Source organism: Triturus cristatus, chromosome 5_1 (assembly GCF_964204655.1).
Source record: "Triturus cristatus chromosome 5_1, aTriCri1.1, whole genome shotgun sequence".
NCBI lineage: Eukaryota > Metazoa > Chordata > Amphibia > Caudata > Salamandridae > Triturus > Triturus cristatus.
The window spans coordinates 11,933,659-11,956,138 of NC_140587.1; the positions used below are offsets into that span (position 1 = coordinate 11,933,659).

General features: G+C 46.7%; 1 protein-coding gene across 1 annotated transcript in view; it reads right to left on the minus strand.

Moving 5' to 3' along the window:
• The window catches only part of LOC146829955 (GTPase IMAP family member 8-like), a 126,367-nt gene extending 104,105 nt beyond the window's left edge, over window positions 1–22,262 (minus strand). Inside the window, exon 1 of the mRNA XM_085603994.1 lies at window positions 22,216–22,262. The gene's annotated coding sequence lies outside the window, so the exon portion shown is untranslated. The remainder of the gene's footprint in view (window positions 1–22,215) is intronic.
• Between the last annotated feature and the right edge of the window lie 218 nt (window positions 22,263–22,480).

Below are 22,480 nucleotides of genomic sequence, written 5' to 3' on the forward strand. Positions count from 1 at the left end.
TCCCCAGTTGCAAAGTCTGCAGCTCTGGAAGTAACACCACATCCTCTCCCCTAAGTGCAACATTTAATCAAGTGGTCAACTGGATAAAAAAACATAAAGATTACAAATAATTTAAAAGTTCTTTGTCGCTATTTGAAAACTCAGAAAATATGTCCTTATTTTAGTTTTTTAGAGCACTAACCATAATTTTGATGCAAATAAGACCCTCTCATATATGTAATTTCTAAAGGAAATGCTCTGGTATTACAGTTTTGATTACATCAGGCATTCCACACTTTTGTAATAAATATAGAATGTTAGCAATCTAGTTGTTCATTGGGATACTGTTGAGAGGCAGAGGCCAGGGGCATGGACTCTGAAAATTGAAGGCAGGTAGGAGAGTGCAGAGGTAATAATTTGACCACACTGGGCAGGCAGGAAGGGCAGTGGCAGCACAACAGACTATGGAGGGCAGTGGAAAGGGGGCAGGGGCAACAAACCAACAATACAGGACTGGCAAGAGAGGATGTGGCAATGTAATAGACCATTGTGGGCAGAAGGAAGAGGCAATGGTAGTACAACCATACATGCCAACAGACCCGATTCAGCCAGGAAACGTCCAATGTTTTTAAGCTCAAATGGGCTTTATTTGATCTGTCTCCTGTCTACAATCTCCTCTTTTTCAATGTAACTCAAAGGGGAAAATCAATACCCCAGTTTTTTTTCAAAATCTCCCTCTTACCAAGTTCAAAATGTTTGCAAGTATGGTACATTGGATCATGGTAGGCAGGAGGAATTGGGGTAGGGACATGGACTCGGATAATAGAGGACAGGAGGGACATTGAGAGGTGCACCAAACTGACCCTACAGGGCAGGCATCAGGGTTTGCAGCAGCACAATACACCACACAGCGCATGCGGGACGGGAGTACAGCACAACAATCCATAGAAAGCAATAGGGAGGGGACAGGACCAATCACGTGGACAACAGAGAAGAGAGGGGAAAGAGGCAATGGTAGCTAGCTGACCACAATGGACAGACAGGAGAGAAAGCTGCAGCATAACAGACCATAAAGGGCAGGAGGGACGGATCAGGGGCATTACAATGGAACAGACAAGCCAGGAGGGAGGGAATAGGGGTCAGACAGAGGGTGGGCATGATGGATCAGGTCTATCGTTTCCATATGATATACTGGAAGGTAGTGGTCATTGGGAAAGGCAGCCTATATTTGGCTTTCATTGATCTCAAGACTGCGTTCGACCTGGTCCCTCGTGCCAAGCTTTGGCAGGTGCTGTCCGACTTGGGCTTCCCACCTTTGATTCTTGATATTATCAAGCGCCTCCATGAGGGGAATTACGCTAAAATCAGGTGGGGTAATCAGGGTCAGCTGACAGAAAGGGTGGCGGTGAATAGGGGAGTACGCCAGGGTTGTGTGCTGGCTCCAACCTTGTTCTCCATCTTTATAAATGGGGTGGTCAACCATTTCAGAGAAAACCCATCAGATGCCCCAACCGTGGCAGGGGACAAATCCCCTACCCTCCTCTTCGCCGATGACACCCTTTTGATGTCAAAAAGAACTAGTGGCCTGCAAAAGCTGCTTGATAGGTTCAGCCAGTTTTGCGATGCACGGGGTTTAGTGATTAATACCACCAAAACAAAACTGATGACACTATCCCCATCTAAACGTTTTAGGAACGGCATCACACTTAATGGCATGCCACTAGATACTGTAGAATCCTTCGACTATTTGGGCATTCGGATTAACAATTCGATGAAATGGAATTCTTCATCTAGCTAAAATGCTCCTTAACCATGGCGGGGGCAATTCTAAGAGAGCAGCGGCTTTCCTTCAGTAGACCAGTAGTCCCGGCCCTCGTGGTCTATGATGGGAAAGCCTTGCCCTCAGCACTATACTGGTCGGAGTTATGGGGGTTCGAGAATATCAGTGACCTGGAGAAATCTGAGAACCATTTCCTTAGAGGACTGGTTTCTCTTCCACCTTCCAGCCCCCTGATACCACTTCGTAAGGACTTGGGCAAGCACTCTATTAAGGGCATAGCAAGATAACGCCCGCTGCTCTTTTGGGTTCGTTTGAGACGTATCCCGGAATTGGCCAGCTATGCCGCTGCTCTGAATGAGATCATTAATTTAGATACAGGTAATAAGATCAAATGGATTTGTAAACTAAAGCAGTTGGTCACAGAAATTGGTTATGGGGAGGCATGGTCCAGCCAGATTCCACCTGCAAAGCAAATTATTAAAAAAGCTTATTGGGATTGGGTGAAGGGAGAGGAAGCTCGAAGCCCCAACTGAGGGATCCTCACTGATCAGTTTCTGGAGCACAAGCTTGATGCTAAAACTGAGCAGTATCTCGACTTTATACAATCCCCACGAGATAGATTGCTCAATCAATCAATCAAGACATTTATAAAGCGCACTACATACCCGTAGGGTCTCAAGGCGCTGGGGGTAGGGGGGTGCCGCTACTGCTCGAACAGCCAGGTCTTCAGCTTCTTCCTGAAGGAGAGGTGGTCTTGGGTCAGGCGCAGGTCGGTCGGGAGGGAGTTCCAGGTCTTGGCGGCCAGGTAGGAGAAGGACCTTCCTCCTGTCGTCGCTCTTCGGATGCGGGGGACGGCGGCGAGGGCGTGGTTGGCTGATTGGAGGTGGCGTTTGGGAGCGTAGAAGTTGATTCGGCTGTTGAGGTAGCTCGGTCCTTGGTCGTGTAGGGCTTTGTGTGCATGGGTGAGGAGGCGGAAGGTGATTCTTTTGTTGACGGGGAGCCAGTGTAGGTCTCTCAGATGTCCGGAGATGTGGCTGGTTCGTGGGATGTCGAGGATGAGTCTGGCTGAGGCGTTCTGGATCCGCTGGAGTCTCTTCTGGAGCTTGGCGGTGGTACCGGCGTAGAGGGCGTTGCCGTAGTCCAGTCGGCTAGTGACGAGGGCCTGGGTGACGGTCTTCCTGGTCTCGGTGGGGATCCACCAGAAGATCTTCCGTAGCATGCGTAGGATGTTGAAGCACGCCGAGGAGACGTTGTTGACTTGCCTGGTCATGGAGAGGGAGGAGTCCAGGATGAAGCCCAGGTTGCGTGCATGGTCTGTCGGTTTGGGTGCGGTGCCCAGGGCGGGAGGCCACCAGGAGTCGTCCCAGGCGGAGGGTGAAGAGCCCAGGATGAGGACCTCCGTCTTGTCTGAGTTCAGTTTCAGGCGGCTGGTCGTCATCTACATGAAGCTTAGGTTAGGAACCCTCCCGCTTAACGTTTTCGTAGCAGGTTGGAAAAATCAGAGCGTAACATCCGCCAACTGTCCTGGGTGTTGCGCCCCCAACGAATCCATCTCCCATTTCCTCTTTGCGTGCCCGGTCTATAGGGCGGCAAGGAGGAAATGGCTTAGCCCAATTTGCAGAAATCTGGGCTTTGTGGATTATAGGGTGGCGTTACTTTCTATTTTAACCAATGCCTCTTCCCTTGCCATGGTCTGTGGGGTAGCCACATTTTTGGGGTGTGCCTGGTTGATGCGTACTAAACTGCTAAGGCCTAGCAAGAGCTAGGCCTTAAGACATATATGCTGTACTTTGTTCTGCTTCATCAGGAAGTGTTTTTTATGGTTTTTTATTTGTACATATTCCCCTTTTTAAATTCTTATTTTTATACTGTCACATGATGTATAATGACGGGTTTTTATTGATGAATCAATTATGCTCGTACTTTTATTATATTTTATATTGAATAAAGTGTTATACTACTAATACATTGTGCGCAATGACAGATTCATTGGAGAGCGCAAGATAGCACAGGCACTAGCGCATGCTATGCGATATGCGCCTTGGAGTGTAATATGCACAGGGCAGTGTTGTGTAACCTAACTAGGCTCTAAAGTTGTAATATAAAATATGTGCTGGGGAGGGTAACGTTGCATATGCACTGTGACAAAGATATGTATCCCAGATTGTAATATGTATGGCATAGCGCTGTGCGTTATAGCATAGGCATCGAGGAAGGAACGTTAGATGGTGCAATATAACCCATGCAAAGGCAAGTGTGGCATGACAAATTCACAGGGTGGTGTTACAGTGCACATGGGCTAGAGAGTGTCATAGCATACACACTAGCTGGTGGAATACAACACAGGGGTGTGTGGCACTCGGCGGGCACTGGTGGGTGTAACACAGCATTGGGCTCAGCCAGGAGCACACTATGACTCTCAAGTGAGGTTCGTCTCCTTTCCAGAGAGTAAAATAAAAAGTATTACACATCCGGCGGTGGATGTGTGTTTTATTAACCATGAGGGGGGTTTCTTGCATAGTTTGGTTGAATTTTAGTTGAATCCCCTTTGAATGGCTTGTGTGCGTGTGTATTAAATGTGCCCGTCAATAGCTACCCATGTTTGTATAAATAAACGACAAGGGTGTCTACTTGGAGAGTACCCACCGGCAGGGGCGCCGGGATTAGGCACGGTAGGGCGTCAGACACGTCAGAGCTTCACTAGCGGTGTAAATACATTCCATGTGGATTCATTGTATGCATTGTCGCCTTTTAATGAATATCACGCAAATCGTTATGGTGATATGTACATACGGTTTGTCCAGCATGTCCTAGGTGCTTCTATAAATATATATTTTTTTAAAATAATAAAAAACAAAGGAAGGCCCGGGGGATGGGGTCCCCGGGGCCATAAGTGGCCTCAGGAGGGGGGCAACACAGCCCCCCTCCTAAAGATTTTTTTTTATAAAGGTCCCCAGGGCCGATTAAAGCCTTGGGAGGGGGGACACGTGGCTCCCTTCCAAATTTATTTTTTTCAACCCAAGAAATTAGGGTGCAGGCCCTGGGGGATGGGGTCCCCAGGGCCAATAAATTAGAAAAAGCCCTCCTTCTTAAAAAAATAAGATAAATAAAAGACCGGCATCGCGCTGGAGGCCACGCCCCCTCCTTGCAGCACTCTGCAAATGCGCCAGGTCAGTTGTAAGTTGGGGAATTAATTCCCCTTCAATGCTGAGGGTCCCCGAGGGCCAACTAGCCCAACACGTATCTCCAGTATGCGCCAGAGAGCTGCGTTGCAGACAGGTGTTCTGAGGCCACGCCCCTTTTTACACCTCTATGCAACACAGCTCTGTGGCGCTTACTGGAGGTACCTAGTGGGCTAGTTTGACCCTAGGGACCCTTAGGATTCAAGGAACTTAATCTCTCAACTTAGAACGGCCACAGGGCGCGTTTACACAGTGGTGAAGGGAGAGAAAGTCAGATTGTGAGCAAAATCACCCTCGGGAGAGCGCGCTCAACCAGAAAGGAAGGTTCCCTTCACAAGCCTTTCCGCTCTCAGATTTTGCTCGCAATCTGACTTTCTCTCCTACTTAAGGAAACATATGAAAGCTAAGAATACAGGGGAATTGAGCCTACTTAAGGTTTTAATTTACTCACCTCTCTTGGGACTGCATTTACCAGCATGCCGCTGGATGTCCAAATTATGCCACGCCCACTAAGGGCGGTACTTCATTCAATAAATGGCTGAATGGAGTGATTGGTGAGTCTTCATTTTCTCCCTGTGCTGAGTCCATGATGAAGGGGCGTACCAGCCTTGAAACGCGTCGGACAATGGAATTAATGCCATGAAGGACAGTAATGCGAGTGACAGCAAGGCATACACACCGGAGGTGGGGAGAGTGTCGTGTGCGCTTTCAGAGCTCGAGGGCTTCTTGCGGAACAATGTGCCTGAATTGAACTATGTGAAATCAGAAAACCTGTATTTAATCCTGGCTTCCCCATTTTACCTAATTGCGTGGTCCTAGGCAATTTAGATTGCATTTTCTCCTTTATTACCTCTGTTAGACTTGGCATCTTTGGCGTGTTTCCCCTGAGTTTTTGGTTTCTGCCCTCCCGGTTTTTGCACACTTTTCTCACTGCTGATCAGTGGTAAAGTGCGAGTGGTCCTGTGGTAAATTGTGTTATGGATTGGAGTTTCCATGATTGGGTATTTGATTTACTTGTTAATCCCAAGTAAAGTGCACTGAGTGTGCCAGAGCCTGTAAATCAAATGCTACTAGTGGGCCTGCAGCACTCGTTGTGCCACCCACGTGAGTAGCCCTAAAAAGGTAACTCAGACCTGCCATTGCAGAGTCTGCGCACAGTTTGTAACTGCCATGCTGACTTGGCGAGTGCACCCACTTGCCAGGGCCTAAACCTTCCATTTTCTAAATGTAAGTCACCCCTAAGGAAGGCCCAAGGTACCCTTGTGGGTCGGGTGTAGTGTATGTGAAAAGTAGGACATGCCCTGGTGTGTGTGGCATGTCCTGATAGAGAATTACAGCCCATTTTGTTTTTCACTATTGCAAGGCTACCTGTACCCCATAGGACAGAAGTGGAAGTTTGTTTATAACATCTGATAAACATAACTGGACCTGGGAATTAGGTGGGAAAATAAAGTTTAGTATGCCTGAACTCAGAATCTAAATATGCATCTTTTAGTGAAGGTGAATATTACATTCTGTGTGTGAAAATACCACTTTTAGAAGGTAGGTATTTTCTTGCTTAGTCATTCTGTGTGCCTCTGCTGGAATGTGGATTGCCTGTCTGGGTTTTGGATGACAGAAGGCTGGGGAGCAGGAGTGGCTCCAGATAGTCTAGGAGGGTCGGGAAAGGGCTGAATAGACCTGGGCTGCAATGGAGGAAGGGGGAGGAGATTTCCTTGCACTACAAAGGGCCTGTCTGCCTCTGACAATGCCGTCTTCACCTCCTGCCAGGAAATCACACCAGAGAAGGCAGAACTAGTTCTGGCTGGGCACAGACACTCTGCCTAAGAGAGCAAAGGAATTTGAGATATAAATATTGGGGTCCAGACCCCAGAACTTTAGAACTCTTTTGGATCAAGAAGATTGCCAAGAAGAGCCGGAGAAGCTGTGAGCACGAACTACCTCTTTGCTGTGCATTTTGCTGTGTTGGCCTGCAGTGGCTGCTTCTGTCTTGGGCAGTGAAAGGACTGGACTGAACTATCTGGAATCTACTTTTGTGAGTTTCTCCAAAGGCTTGAGGTAGAGCTTGCCCCTTGTTCAAGAAGTCCCATGAACAGCAAACACTTCAAGCTCTTCTGCCCTCAGCACTGGGGACTATGTGTTTTGTGCTGCAACAGAAGAAAAGCAACTCGACGACATCTACGACGCCGCTGCCGACTCTGTGTCCTGAAAGCACCACCGAGGGCACCGCCCCAATGCCGTATGGTGACCCTGGTCTCAACACCGCCACCTGCTGATGCTGCCACCGAGCCACTGCTCGATCCGTGACCTGTGGTCACTGCACTCCACACCGCTTTGCGACAACACCTTGGCACCGCAGTAGGCACCGCCACAATGTCGCACTGCGACCCTGGTCTCACCGATGATGCTGCCATTGAGCCCCTGCTCGCACCGCGACCTGTGGGCACCACACTCAGCACCGCCTCGCTTCACGACAATGCTATGGTATACCAACGACGCCGCTCCATGCCACAATCGACACCGCTGCTTGCACCGTGGTTCGAGGGCACCGCTCATAAAGTTAAACGATGCATTGTCCTTATCCCGCACCGCAGCCTTGGCCTACTAACACCTGTGCCATTGATTCCAGTTCGACGGCCGACGACAACGCTTCAGCAACGACGATGCCGCTGCTTGCACCGTGACGGGCACCGCCTTCATCCCGCACTGCAACCCTGGTCTCACCGATGACGCCATCCGCCGCCACCACCACCGAGTTGCTGCTCGCACCACAACCTGAGGGCACAGCAGGCTGCCCCGTGGCACCTTGCACTGCAGCACACGACGCCTGCCAACGCCAGCACTCCTGACTCCATCAGAGAGATCTCCCTGCAACGTGTGTGACTTCGAGGGCCCCGACGACTCCTGCACTAACCTCCGGAACAGACGCCTACAGACGCCGTGTTTTTGGAAGCTCAACAAGAGGTCAGACGCCCTGCATTTCTAAAAGGTACTGTTTGCAGGTCTTTCTGACACTGTAGCTGGCCCACGACACTACGGTCTGCCAGAACTGTTTGGATTTCTTTGCTCACTACCCTGTGATATCCCCAGATGGAGCTATCAATATCAAGGAACTATTTTTAAAGCATATTTGGATAAGTGAAAATTTTGGAGTACTGTATTGTGGATTTTTATTGTTTTTTGTCTTGTCTTAAGTATATAAAAATATTGAATATTTTTCTAAACCGGTGTGGTGTCCTTTTGTAGTGCTTACACTGTATTACTGTTGGTTATGTGCAAATGCTTTACACACTGTGTCTAAGATAATCCTGACTGCTCATGCAAAGCTACCAAGGGGGTGAGCAGGGGTTATTTTAGGAGTGTAACTCCCTTATCCGGACTAGGAAGAAGGGTCCCTATTTGGACAAAGGTACAAACCCTTGCCAACTATAGACCCCCATTTCTAAGAATCACATACAAGAGGACCTCAAAATTCACTTCTGTACATAGTTTGAACCTGTCTATCTAAAAACAGAATTATGGATGATAGAAGTACATCTAAAAAATTACCAGTCAGTTAGCTCCTTGAAGAAAAGATTGGAAGAACTAAATCAGATAATGAATGATTTCACAGCAACTCTGAAGCAGAGTAAATTTGCAAATTTAAAGAAAGATACTAGCAAGTTCGCCATGAAAGATTATACCCCTACATCCAAGATGATTATGTACAATCAGAAAGACATAAAGACCCCAACATAGATGGAGACACATCAGACACAGGCTCAAACAGCTCAATCTCCACAAGAAATAGTCGAGCAAGCTACTAAGGAAGAAGAGACCAGTGAAGGACGAACTTCCAAGGGACAATGCAATGGGGGCCCCAATCAAGGACCTCAAATGTACTCTGAACCTTTTTTCCATGGCCCACCAACAACACAAGGCTCACCAGTACCATTCAACCATTGGATCACGACCCAACAAGGATTATTAATGCTACCCACAAAATCCTTCTTTAGGATCATGCCAAGGTCCCAGGAGGGGTCGGTCTAGGAAGAGGAGCCAAGTACATTGGGCAACCAATGAGGAACAAACCAGAGTTGCAACCAGGTGTATGACTGGTGCCACAAACAACCAGGCAACGACCAGCAAACAAGTAGTCTAGTGGTAAACCTGATGGACCACACATTATCTCAAGCACAGATGGGAATCCCTGAGAAAGTATTGGGTTTCGTACTCACCGAAAAGTTAGACAGGTTCAAACTATGTACGGAAGTGAATGAATTCATCAGAAGATTAGAACTAACAGCATATTTTGCCAACAAGCCACCAAATATCCCTGTACAAAATGACACAGGGTTACGGTTGAAGTCCACCTTCACCCCCCCCCCCCCCCACACCAATGCTACCCTACCAGTGGAACTTATAGCTTGTGAGAAAGCTGTGCAGAAGTATTTAGAGGGAATCAATCCAGAGGGCACCTGAGTATTTCACAACATTACAAGAGAGCAAAAACCAGCAATCAAGGAACTGTCTAACAACAGAAACCTGGTTATAAAACTGGCAGACAAAGGTGGAGCCATAGTTATCCAATCAGCAGAATCATACCACCAGGAATGTATGAGACTCCTGCAGGATGATAGGAATTATGAGATGCTGAAAGAAGACCTGACAGAAACAATACAAATACATATCACAAGCATGGTAGAAGAGGCACTTGCCCACAACTCGATCTCACAAAAAGAAGGGGAATTCTTCACAAACAAATCTCCTGCGAAACCATATTTTTATATGATACCAAAGATTCACAAGAATCTCAAACTCCCACCAGGGCGACCTGGCACCTCAAAATGTGTGGATGCTTTTTGCGAACCATAATCCAGAAGACAGTCACGTACCTAAAAGGACACCAAATATGTCCTCAGACTTCTGCGAGACAGACCATTCAACCCTGAAACTGAATTTCTTATTGGTTTAAACGTGGAAAACCTATGCACCAGTCTCCCACATGAAAAAACATTAACCATCATTAAAGACGTTCTGTTAGAAATCGACTGGGAATGTCAAACTCCACGGAACATCGTGATGGAGTGCCTCAAGGTGGCGTTGACTAGAAACTTTTTTTCTTTTTGAAGACACTCTCTACCTATGGGATCAGCATGGGGAGCACTTTCACCCCATGTACATCACTAAGAAAAATACAAGATTCTCAATCCCGACAACACTTTTCTGTCCTATATTTGGTTATGGAAGCGTTACATTGATGACGTTTCGGTAATATGCAATAGTAATAAAGAGACAGCATACTGTTTTCTATCCTGGCTGAACTTCCATAACGATTTTCTGAAATTCACTAACACCATATCAAACAAGGAACTAGTATTCCTAGATCTTAACATCTACCCACAGGGAGGAGATCTGATAACAACAACACACATTACAGCAACCGCAAAGAATTGCCTACTCGTCTATGATAGCTTCCACCCGAGACATCTAAGGGAGAATCTCCTGTTTGATCATTTGCTCTGTTAAGGAGGAACTGCTCTGACCTCAAGAAGGTCAAACAACAAGCTGTGGATTTACGTCACAAACTGATGAAAAGAAATTACCCCATCCGGGTCATAGAGAAAGCGATGAAACGAGCAAAAAACATTAATAGGACGCCCTATTGGAGGTAAGACCACCAAAACCAAAAGAGGAAAGACCCATATGTGTAACCACTGATAACACAGGCTCTAACCAGGTGAGCAAGTTAATCAACAGGCGCTGGCGGATTCTGAAGTGTGGCCTGTTAGATTTCCAGAAGTCAATGTTCTTCCACAGAAAGAGGAAACGCTTAAGAGATATGATTATCCACACCAGACCTCGTCAAATCAAGGTCAGTGACATGTCACCGGTTTTTCATTCCCCCTTTACAGGTCACCACCCATGTGGAAACTGCAGTGTTTTCCATCTGACCACTAAGAGCAGAAGTATTACATTGAACCATAATGCCTATTGGGAACAACAGCATTTCACAAATTGCAACTCGAAGAATGTGATTTACATGATTACTTGCCCATGCCAACTCCATCAGATTTGTATGACAACTCGCATGGCTAAAACACGCATCTGCGACCATCGGAGCAATCTAAGATGTGCCAGTTCCACAACAAAAATGTCCATACATTACATCGAGGAGGGACACGCGGTATTTGATCTGCAATGGACTATTTGAGACCAATCCTGAAGGAATCCCAACTATTTGAAAAGGAACAACGTTGGGTTTTTCACCTGGGAACACAAAAAAGTACTAAACGATGGAATACCATGGAGCCATTTTGCTTGAATCTATGATGAACCCCCTGCAGATATGGAGAACTTATAATGGTTCCCACAAACAGACTACAAATAGCTAACAATATGTAGATGACAATAACCCTATTTGGGAAAAAACAATAACAGGAATACAAAGTATAAAGGAAGGAACAAGGGTAGTACATGTAACATTTTTTGGCTTAGACCTTTTTCTCTTTTTTCCTTTTTCCTATTTTCTTTTATTGAGAACCAGAACATAGAGGTATAAACACTTCAAATATATAAGGCGTAAAAAGCCGATGTAGAGCACACGGATCGCAGATTTCTTTGAACTAAGTTAAAAACGTATTAAACAGCCCCCAAGCAACTATGTTCTTGGTTGCAATTCCTTTGAAATCTTAGAGCAGTAAGTGTTCCCTCGATGGCAGCCCAGCCTGTCTGAGAAACCTTTTCTTTATTTTTCAGCCTTTCTATTTTCCATAGTTGGAAATTGATTAAAATAAGGTTAAACACCACCATATCAAAATGAGAATAATTTAAATTTATCAATGATGTTTCCATCAATTTGAATATACACCATTTTATTTTTCATGGAAATATCTTCCTGGCCAAAAGACACAAACCGGAGCAGGAGTAGTACACTTCCTAACCAGGAAGTCGTGCCACAAACGGGCAGCCATCTTGAGTGAAGTCAGCGGTCTAGACACCACTGACACGAGGACGAGAGTAATAGGAACCGCCTTACATTTAAAAGAAATGTTCCAGCGCGTCAGTGGTCTTCAGAGCCATGGGCAGGCTAAGTATGCAGGCGAGGGTGCAGCTTTGACGAAGTGAGTAGGGCATAGAGGATCCCCTTTGATAATGAGCATTCCGCATTAAGATTGACAGAGTCGTTCGCTCACATTTTCTTCAAAAAAATCTATTGATCATCATTTTTTGCATATCTCCTTTGATTTTCAGTGTGTGACTACAAGCACCCCTAACCCCCCTTCACTGGCTAGCACTGCTTAGAACAGAGTGAGAAAACATAGAAACACCTAACTTTTTTTAGCGAGCCATATGGAATTCCTGTACAATGAAATTAAGGTGAAACAACGGCGGATCCTAGAGAAGAAAATATTAGCATTATTTTAGCTTTTCACCGAGTGACACACGTGCTCTCTGGTTTGTACATTTCCTGCCTCCACCCACAGACAGACAGAGAACAGCTGTTAACAGAAGTGTCACCCTCCGGTCAAAAGCCATAGGAAATATCCTGCCAAGCTCCAAATCTGAAGCACGGCCATCCGCGACAAACCTAAACTAATTTGATTCTTACACAAACTTGAGTAGGCAACCTTTAGCCACTAGATTTGTAGTCCGCGGCTCTCCAGCAAATGGAAAATGGATGCCAGAGGCAGTTTTGTGACAGAGCAGAGAGTGAAAAAGAAACAAAAGCAAGAATGTATTTCTACCAGAAAAAGAAACCAAAATACGTGGATGTTTTTTCTAGAAAGCAGCGCGGTCAGACCATGTGCTTCAACAACTTAAAACCACTTACTCAATGCACATCAAGTATACTCGCCTCTGACGTTTGGTGTGCATGCGTACGATGTAAAACATCACATGCATGCGAGAGGGACAGGTCAGTGCGATGGCAGGCAACCTATCATAGGGAAAAAATGCATTTACAAATGCAATAGTACTCATATTTATACAAGACCTATTGCATTTGTCAACAAAAATGTGGGCGTCCAAGAAGGCAGGAACAGGAGTGGATGGGGGTGGTGGTGGGCAGAGTAGGCACAGACTCTGGGAGGGAACAGGGGGAGGCAGGGGAACAAAAGACTTTTGAAAGTAAAGGGGCTGATAGCTATGGAAGGAGAAAAATTACGAAATGGTCGTCAAGAGGCAGGACTTACTTGCTGATAACCAATCAGAACGCAGCATTTCAGATTTGAAGCAATCAAAAGCATGGGCAGAAAGTGTGCGGAGCTTCCCCCACAATACTGTATACAGCATCCCTCGACGAGACAGGGCATGCGCTGCCTAGCCGAGACCTAAAAAGAATGCTTGGCATAGCCGGTTTAAATACTCGCTGCAAACCTGCCCACATTGAGGGCAGCTGTGTATTATTGCTAGGGACTTCCATCAGGCATCCTGACGTTTCCGCACCTCATGGCGGCCATCTTTAAATGGCACTAAGGTCAATAGCAGAAGCGTCACAAAAACAACAATGCTAATGTACCAGACAAAGCCCAACAACAACCCCTCCTCCTAATCATGATACACTATCAACAAGGTAAATTAGAAATTATAAAAAATATATAAAAATATATATAGAGAAAATCCAAAATCGTGAACCCAGTAAAGTATTCAGAAGGATAAATTAATATCACACCCCGAACTGATGCTTGGATGGGTTCAAATTCAATCAGCCGTGCTATATGACGACATTGATATGAACAAGAAACGTGTTTCAATAAGATTTAGAAGGGGGGTCACATATGTGTGTTAACTAGTATGAATACCCCAAAAGAATGAATTACCATCGGGGCGGCCATCTTACGTTGGGCTATGTAATACAACCGTAAGGAATATCATGAGGAGGTCCTAGTTCTAAAAAGATCGAAACCCGAAAACATACCTGAGAATCGACTAATCAGTCCAAACAAATCAACAGCGAAGCAAGGTCAAACAAGCATTGGCATAGCCAATAGGTCTCGCTTTTGGGACCTTCTAAGTATTTAGTTATGCAGCACAATATCCTTGGTGCAACCACATCAACTTTTGTATGGCTAAACACTTATAAGGTCCCAAAGGCGAGACCTATTGGCTATGCCAATGCTTGGTGTGGTTGTGTGTGTGGTTGTGTGTGGTTGTGTGGTTGTGTGTGGTTGTGTGTTTGTGTGTGGTTGTGTGTGTGTGGTTGTGTGTGTTTGTGTGGTTGTGTGTGGTTGTGTGTGTGGTTGTGTGTGTGTGGTAGTGTGTGTGGATGTGTGTGTGGTTGTGTGTGTGGTTGTGTGTGTGGGTGTGGTTATGGGTGCAGGTGCAGGTGTGGGTGTGGATGTGTGGTTGGGTGTGGTTGTGTGTGTGGTTGTGTGTGTGTGGTTGTGTGTGTGGTTGTATGTGTGTGGTTGTGGGTGTGTGGGTTATGTGTGTGTGTGGTTGTGTGGGTGGTTGTGTGGGTGGTTGTGTGTTTGGTTGTGTGTGTGGTCATGTGTGTGTGTGTGATTGTGTGTGTGTGTGGTTGTGTGTGTGCATGTGTGTTGCACAAATACGTTACACATTGCCTTTTTAGAGAAACCTGACTGCTCTGTGTCAAGCTACCAGAGGATGAGGCCAGGTTACCTTTTAGTGTGTATCTAACCCACCCTGACTAGAGTGGTGGTTCCTTCTTGGACAAGGTGCATAGCTCTGCCAACCAGACAGCCCAGTTCCAACACACATCAATTCAAAACTGCAGAACCGTTGTCTTGCAGTCAAAGGGGAAAGGTGGTAGTGACAATGGGTGACATGCAGGTCGAGTTGTGTGGAACCCATGGAGGGTAAAGGTGATACGGGACCGAGGATCAAGCCACAACAGTCAATTCAATTTTGACCCATGGAGCCTGGGGCAAAGTTGTCCTGGCTGTCCTTGTTGCAGAAGAGCTGCTTTTTTAATTGAAAATACTATGCTACAGGGAACAACTTGCTAAAGCACAACAACAGGACTGCTCTAATGTCAGATGAAGGTCAGTTGGAGTTCTCTCTAGGTGTAGCCTCGAGCGTGAGGGTCAGTTGTCGGACTGGCGAACAAGAAGCTTTGGCAGCGGTAAGCACAGCAGATGGCTATTTCCACATCCAGTGGTCCAGGGGAACATGGTAGTGACCAGCAGCTTTGTGGAAGGCAGGTCTACAGTTCCCACAATGCACTAGACCATATTGATTTAGGCGATCCCTCGGAGGGCCTGATAGTCAGTGATTCTTCAGATCCAGAGCGTTGTTTTACCTGCAGTTTGCAGGGAACTAGTGCCACTCGTCCAGGGGAATCTGAGGGTGCTTCAGACTCTACCAGGGGTCTCTCTGTCTGTGGGTACCAAGTTTAAGGCAAGGAAGAGTCTTGATCAGGCAGTTCCAGAAGAGTTGCCAGAGGTGCAGAATATCCCTCTTTTGGTTTCGGCAGTCTTGTCGCGGACATAGGTCTCTTCTTTGTCCTCTTCAATGCAAGTTGATTCAGAACTGAGGACCTGGTGTAAGGGGCGGCCCTTAAATCCTAGATTTAGAGGTGTTAGTGGAGTGGGTGCAAGTGGCCAATGGGATACTAGTTCCAGTGGCTAATCCACCACTGAGGTGACCATATTCAGGGGAGTAGGTCACCTTTTCTACTCAAAATCTATGATTTACACAAGTTTTTAAAAATGGCAGAAGTCTTCCATAGCTATAAACACAAAGTAGCCCAACCTACAGGTGTGGCTAGCCTTCTAAATATATATACCTCCTACATACTCAATTGCCTACCTGTCTGTGACCAAATGTGTCCGGGACGGAGGAGTCTGTTTCCTCTGTTGGGAGGCAGCACTAATGCATATCAGAGGTGGTATAGCCTTAGAAGCTCATCACAACTTTGCTAACCATCCTGAAGAGGAATAGGTGTGACCTCCTTCCTGCTCAGGTCTTTTTTCCTGACTCCTGGGAGTTTTCACACTGCCTGGTAGAAGGTTAGAATACTGTCTTGGTAGCAGCAAGTACAGGCTTACATACAGAGCACCGGAAGGCTGGGGCAACCAGCTGGGCAACCTCTAAGGTAGCTACCTGGGTGAACCTGTGGAGGATCCTACAGGCTCATATCCTTACTCCCGGCCTTTTCTAAGGTATTGGAAAATATGTGAACACAGTCATTTTGGACTATTTGGAAAAAAATAACCTTCTGTTTTTAGTCAGTCAGGCTTCAGGGCTAATTATAGCACAGAAACGGCATTGCTGGAGGACACAGAACATATCAAAGAGAAGTTAGATCAGGGGGGTAGAGCAATCCTAGTATTATTAGACCTGTCGAGGCCTTTGTTACGGTCCCGAATGCCAGGCCCCTGGAAAGGATTCAGAAGCTTGGTATCGGCGGTTCTGAGTTTCAGTGGCTGGCCTCTTTTCTTGAGGACTGAAGTCAGAAAGTTTGGACTCCTCCCATTGATGCCACCATTCCTAATTTGAAAGTGGGGGTCCCACAGGACTCTGTATTGAGCCCTACACTTTTCAATGTGTACATGTCCCCACTCACAGCATTGACAGAAGCATGCAGGGCTAAAATATTTTCTTAGTCCGACGACACCCAGTTGCTTCTTACCTGTGAAAAGGGGGCAGACTTTGAGGCTGAGAAGATCAGAACATGTATCTCCAGGGTGTTCAATTGGCTGATGAGGAATCAATTGGAGTGTAATCCTGAGAAATCGGAGATTATCTTTTTTGGTTTCCCCACCCCCAGAAAAGTGGAGATAGCTCTCTTTCCATGAGACCTCAAGTCAAGTCGGTAGTAGGTACCTGTTTTGGTCTACTGCGAATGCTGAGGACATTTCTAACTCTGCTATCACTGAATACAAGGAAAAGGGTGGTCCAGGCACTGATCACCTCTAGACTAGATTATGCGACTGTCTTATACCTGGGTTTACCTGAGTATCTTCTCAACCGCTTGCAGGTAGTTCAAAATGCAGCGGCGAGAGTGGTGCTCATGCTTAATCCCAGGGCACATATGTCCCCTCACCTTAAGGCTCTACATTGGCTTCTTGTTTTTGATGGTATGTTGGACTTTGTTTTGTTTGCTGGTTTAGTGCCTCTGCGCACCTTGGCACTGCTGTTTTGTGTTAACTTGCAAGTGCTCCTACTGTAAATTGTGTTTATGGATTGGTGTTTACATGTTTGGCTTATATGATTTACTACTAAGTCCCTAGTATGGTGCACTGTGCGTGCCAAGGGCCTGGAAATCAAATGGCACTAGTGGGCCTGCAGCACTGATTGTACCACCCATACAAGCAGCCTTTCAAAGGTGTTTCAGACCTGCCACTGCAGTGTCTGCGTGCAAGTTTTACTGTCATGTCGACCTGTCTTACATGTAAGGCACCCCTCTGGTAGGCCTAAAGTACCCCTGGGCAGAGTGCAGTGTATGTGAAAGGTAGGGCATGTCCCGGTGAGTATGACATGTCATAGTGAAATGCTGCCAATTTCATTTTTTCACTATTGCAAGGCTATCTGTCCCATAGGCTAACATGGGAGTTGCTTTGTAACATCTTACAAGTATAATTTTCCATCGAGACAAGCTAGAGAAATGGAGTTTAGTCTCTCTGAACTCAGAATTTAATAAAACATCTTTTTAGGGAGATGGTTTTTAAATTGTGTGTTTTAAAATGCCACTTTTAGAAAGTACACAAACACACCAGTGCCAAACCTGACTAAACATTTGAAACTCTAATTAAACCATACTCACTATATTTAATAAAAGCAAACTATTTAATATTTTTACAACATTCTACAAACACTTTTGTTTTTGTGTTATTTTTGTCACACATAGAAGACCAAACACAGAATCAAAGATATTCTTACCTCTCACCAACAACAATTCACACACAACAGTGGATACAGAAAGAAATTAATTGGAACAAATACATACATGTGAATAATACACAACACAAATAACATAAATACGATACACCAATAGATCACTTGTCTTTTACAATGTCCAGAGCATACACTAAAAGGAATTGGATTGTATATACACCTGCAAAACAATTCAATGAATTCAACTGCTCTCCTTTTTTGTGAACAATGCATCTCTGCGAACTCGTGACTTGTGTACCCAGGTAAGTATCATTTACTTTTTCATTCCATGGATTTTGATCTCACACTGTATTTAGATCCAATAATTTAGACAGTAGGGGCACAAAACATGGTCAACGCATTTCGATCCCACTACACAATTCTTTATGGGGTTCTTCTCAGGACACAGAACTGATATTCACTCTCAAATGGCTTGACATATAGGCACTAATGTGCTGATAGCATTTGTATACTGCAACACGTACATACACCCCTACTTCAGAACGCGGTCTCCAATTCACTTCAGACTCGGCGTTTACAAGAGTAGAGACATTTTTAACGATTCCTCAAAGTTTTCTGCAGCATTCTCAGCATTCACTCGCTGTTCGGGAGCTGTCAGCAACATTTGAAGTTTTAGAAAGTTGGCATTTTCTTGTTTAACGATTCTGTGTGCATCTGCTGGTTTGTGTTGAGTGTCTGGTTTTGGAGTGACAGGTGCTGGGACTGGGCATTCACTGTCGACAGTCACAAGGAGGGGGGCTGAGGTATGTCCTGCCTTTCCTGGGTGACTCCTAGCAGGGCTGAATTGGGCCTGGTCAGCATTTAGAGTGGTGGGAGGAGTTTTCAATAGCACCCAAAGAGGCAGTGTCTCCTCTGCACAATGCTGCCTCCACCTCCTGTAGCGAAATTGGTCCAGAGAGGGTCAAACGGATTTGCACTGGGCTCAGAGACCAAAGAGGAAATGTGGTATAAATATTGGGCCTCTGACCCCAGACCTTTAGATTTCTTTTGGATCAAGGAACCTGCCAAGAAGAAGAGCTGGCAAAGCTGTGAGGAGGAACTACTACTTTGCTGTGTGCTTTGCCGTGTTGGCCTGCAGCGGCTGCCTCTGTCTTGGGCAGAGAAAGGACTGAACTGAACTTTCTGCAAATTCTTTGTTTGAGTTTCTCTAAGGGCTTGAGGTAGAGTTTGCTCCCTGTTCAAGAAGTCTCAGGAACAGCAAAGACTTCAAGTTCATCTGCTACCAGCACTGGGAACTGTGTATTTTGTGCTGCAACAGAGGAAAAAGCAACCCTACGCCATCAACAACACCACTGCTGGCTCAGTGTCCTGAAGGCAACGTAGAGGGCACTTCGCAACACAACCCTGGTATCACTGACGACGACACCAAGCGCCACCACTGAGCCGCTGCTTGCACTATGACCTGTGGGCCCACAATTCACACTGCCTCGCTTCAAACCACCATCCTGTATCCCCGACTACAGTGCTCCACGCCGACATCCACCCCGCTGCTTGCACCTTGGTTTGAGGGCACCGCTCTTAAGTCACATGATGCACCATCCCACACCGCAGCCTTGGCCTACTGACGCCAGTGCCATCGACTTCAATTCGTCAGCCGACGACAGCACTTCAGCAACGAAGATGCCACTGCTTGAACCGTGGCCTGCCAGCACTGTGGCAAGCACCGCAGCCCTGGTCTCACCGATGACACTGGATGAGCATCACTGAGCTGCTGCCAGCAACACGACCTGAACGCACTGCAAGCCGCACAGCAGCACTTTACACCGCAGTCAACTCCTGCACCAACCTCTGGAACCGACGCCTGCCAATGCCAGCTCTTCAGAGCTCACCGCAACACCCGGCATTTCAAAAAGTACAGTTTTGCGGGTCTTCCTGACACCGTACCTGACCCGCGATACCGCAGTCATCCAGAACTGGCCCACAACGCTGTGAAAGCCCTGAACGGAGTTATCGACTTCAAGGAACTGCATTTTAAGTCAAATTTTGCTTATTGATAATTCTAAGAAGTGTATGGTGTATTTTTATTGTTTTTGGTCTAGTTTGCACAGATACAATATTGGCTATATTTCTAAACTGCTGTGGCGTCCATTAGTAGTGTTTTCACTGTATTACTGTATGTTATTTTAAATGCTTTACACACTTCCTCTGAGATAAGCCTGACTGCTCGTGCCAAGCTACCAAAGGGGTGAGCAGGGGTTATTTTAGAAGTGCATCCTCCTTATACTGACTAAGAAGAAGGGCCCCTACTTGGACAAGGTAACAACCTGCCAACTACAGACCCCCATTTGTAACACCCACTCAGATGCAAGGTGATGAGCAGCTAACCTGTCTCCTGGTAGTTCTCATCATCAAAATAAAAAATCAGAAAAGGCCATCTGCATTGGCATGGTCAGTCCCTGGTCTAAGTCAATACTCTGTAGGGAAATAGACCACCCAAACAGTTTGGGGTTCTCCCCTCTCATCTGCATCGGACATCTGTGAGACCTGTGGTCAGTTTGAACTTTGAAGTGAGTCCCAAACAGGTATGATCTCAGCTTCTTCAGGGATCAGACCACAGGAAAGGCCTCCCTCTCAATGGGACTCCAACGCTGCCCTGTGGGGATGAGTGTCACCCCAAGTGGGGCGGGTATACTCAGACGTGAGCCCCGTGCTCTCCATGCCACTGGAATCAAGCTATCCTGGCTGAAGAGGGGTGAAACCTCGAAACCGGTCCTAGGATGCTTGTTTCCAGTCCAGGGACGACCTGGCCTGGCAGTTCGAGTTGGACTGTTCCCATTGGGCACAGGGTCAAGACTGATTTGCATATGGTTGGGTCCAAACTGGAATGGCATGGTGAGCAAAAAAACGATGGATTTAGGCCCAGATCTCTGTACTGGGGTGAATGTATGACATTGTTCTGCATTCTGTCCATCAACTGTTGTTTTTGCATTTGTCACCCCGAGTGGGACGGGTATGCTCAGACGTAAGTCCCGTGCTCTCCATGCCACTGGAATCAAGCTATCCTGGCTGAAGAGGGGTGAAACCCCGAAACCGGTCCTAGGATGCTTGTTTCCAGTCCAGGGAGGACCTGGCTTGGCAGTTCGGGCTGGACTGTTCCCATGAGGCACAGGGTCAAGACTGATTTGCATATGGCTGGGTTCAAACTGGAACGGCATGGTGAGCAAAAAAATGATGGATTTAGGCCCATATCTCTGTACTGGGGTGAATATATGACATTGTTCTGCATTCTGTCCATCAACAGTCCTTTTTGCCCTGTAGGGATGAGGCACCTGCTGATATAGGCAAGTGGTTGATCCTGGCCCTCATCATCTCTTTGCGACAACACTGCCCCACCCCCATGTTGAGAAGCGTCTGTTTGGACAATGAACTCCTTCCCACTGTCTGGTGGCTTCAGGACAGGCGCTGAGCCCACAGCCTCCTTCCTGGTGTCAAAGGCCTGTTGGAATCCAGGGGTCCAGGTGACATTCTTAGGCTGTTTCTTGGAGGTACGTTCTGTGAGGGGGTGGGGGGGGGACACAATGGTCCCATACTGCTTCACAAACACACTGTAGTGCCCGGCCAAGCCAAGGTAGGCCCTGACTTGAGTGTGGGTTCTTGGAACAAGCTTAAAAGGCTCTTCCCTACAACTGTCATCTGGACCACACGCACCTTTGTTTTGCTACAATCTTTCTTGATATATTTATGCAAACCCTTCAGGGTGACTTAGTGCGCTACAAGAGAGGGTAAGTGTGCACAAGGTTTGCAGGACACATGCACATATAAATGTATAGCAACGTATAGCCACTGGTTTGTGATCGGGGCTTGCAGGCATCATTAATAGCAGCCAGATAGGAACCACAGGCATATCAGCAGTTGGCGGCGCTTAAGGTAAAGCGCGCAGTAATGATGAATGTCAGAGACAGCCCCCCGCTCTAGATTCACATAGAACACATCGGGCCCAGTTCGCAAATGAATGCGTTTAAACTTACTTTTCAATTCAAGTGTACTTCGAAGATTTGATGTAAAGATTTACGTCATCTATGGGTATGGATCGCACTGAGAATCATGTGAACATTCCCAGGAAAAGGGAGTGTCATACAACACATCAACCCTTCTAAGAACACTAATATAGCGCCAAGAGGCTGACATAACAATTCATGCCTAAAGAGCCCTTCACATACTGCTAAGAGGAGAGCTCGTCTCGTACTTACTCATGAAGAGACGATTACAAATCTCGAACCAATGACCGAGCCCCTCTCGCAGCGCCTTGAAGACCTCACTGAGCGCTAAGCACATTATTACGCCCTCACCCTGCCCTTTAATGCAAGTGTATTTCACTCGATTATTGGCCCACCCCCCTCTCTATGTGCATGGGGGGGCAGCGGGGGCCATGGTCAGCCCCCCCCCCCCCCTCCACTAACGGCGAGTCCTTGCAGTCAGAGAGCACTCACTCACCTGCCTCAGGAGCTCCCGACCTCTGCCGATAGCGCCTTGACTGCGACTCCCGCAGACGGACAGTCAGTCAGTTAAATACCAGGCTCGGCAGCACCTCCTCCGAGTCAAAGTAACGCCTGGGAAGTGCCGTCTGCGGCCACACGGGAGCGCTGCACACCAGCACATGTTATATTCGCAGGACAGGTCCCTGGCTCTGAACCTTGCACAGAAAGAAAAGGAAAGTGAAACTCGTCGAAGAATGACGGCATTGAACGGCTGTGACAAG